Source organism: Cyprinodon variegatus, unplaced genomic scaffold (genome assembly GCF_000732505.1).
Source record: "Cyprinodon variegatus isolate N-32 unplaced genomic scaffold, C_variegatus-1.0 Scaffold1114, whole genome shotgun sequence".
Classification (NCBI taxonomy): Eukaryota; Metazoa; Chordata; class Actinopteri; order Cyprinodontiformes; family Cyprinodontidae; genus Cyprinodon; species Cyprinodon variegatus.
In genome coordinates this window covers 233,972-234,891 of record NW_015151567.1, presented here as the reverse complement: position 1 = coordinate 234,891, position 920 = coordinate 233,972, and the positions used below count along the sequence as shown (strand labels likewise).

General features: G+C 35.0%; 1 long non-coding RNA gene across 1 annotated transcript in view; it reads left to right on the top strand.

The window, feature by feature from the left end:
• LOC107101568 overlaps window positions 1–726 on the top strand; it is a 3,800-nt gene extending 3,074 nt beyond the window's left edge. The window contains exon 5 of the long non-coding RNA XR_001482087.1: window positions 534–726. This is a non-coding gene — a long non-coding RNA (uncharacterized LOC107101568). The remainder of the gene's footprint in view (window positions 1–533) is intronic.
• Window positions 727–920: the final 194 nt, after the last annotated feature.

Genomic DNA, 920 nt, shown 5'->3' with positions numbered 1-920 from the left:
ATAACTTTATTTATTATATTATTATTAAATAACATAATAAATAAACACAAATATGCTGTACAGTAAAGTGTTTTAACAATATAAATACTGTTCACATGGAGAATAAATAACTTGACATTTTTACGGTAATGGACATTTGAAAATATTATTTAACTCACTAAGTTAAGTTATTTAACTGTCTAAGATAGAAACTGTGCGAAATCAACTTATTGAGGTTGTTGGGAACAGTGGAGGTAATAAAGTCTTCCAGCTGCTGGGAGGAGGGATCTGTGATAATGCTCCCTGGTGCATTTAAGGAGCAGCAGTCTGTCACTTTTTACCCGGATAAATCAAGCCCATCGACATGCCTTCTCTGGAAAAGGACATATACTGGAGTTCCATGAAATCCAAGGTTTGAATGGCGAAGAATATGGGGACATTTTTTAAAGGAAAAGATTTTATACTTTTCCTACCTGAAAAGTATAAACTGCTTCTGTGAGGTTTGTAGCAGTTTTGATGTTTTAATAGATGTTTTATTTCCATGTCTGTTTCAGGACTCATGCTTGAAGACTCTCCTGTTAGCTGCCCTGGCTTTGGGAAACACTGGCCTTCTGATAGCTTTGCTGTCTACTATTGCTGAACTTTGACATTTTTAGTGCAATAACCTAAGTAGAGATTATTAACATTCTGTCAGTGCAGGGTTTTAAGTTCGGCCTGGCTCATAATGTATGATAAACAATCCTTAAAATGTGGAGGGAAACACTGTCTGTGTTTTAATAAATCATTATCTAACCCATTCCTTCACCAAATACTTGTATTTGTTTTATTATCATTAAAAATTTTTCAACCAGCTAGTTTAGAGGAGAACCAACTCATATTTGCAATGGCAACCTGGCCAAGAGGCAGCAGTTAAAAATAATCAGAGATGGGAAGTAACGAAG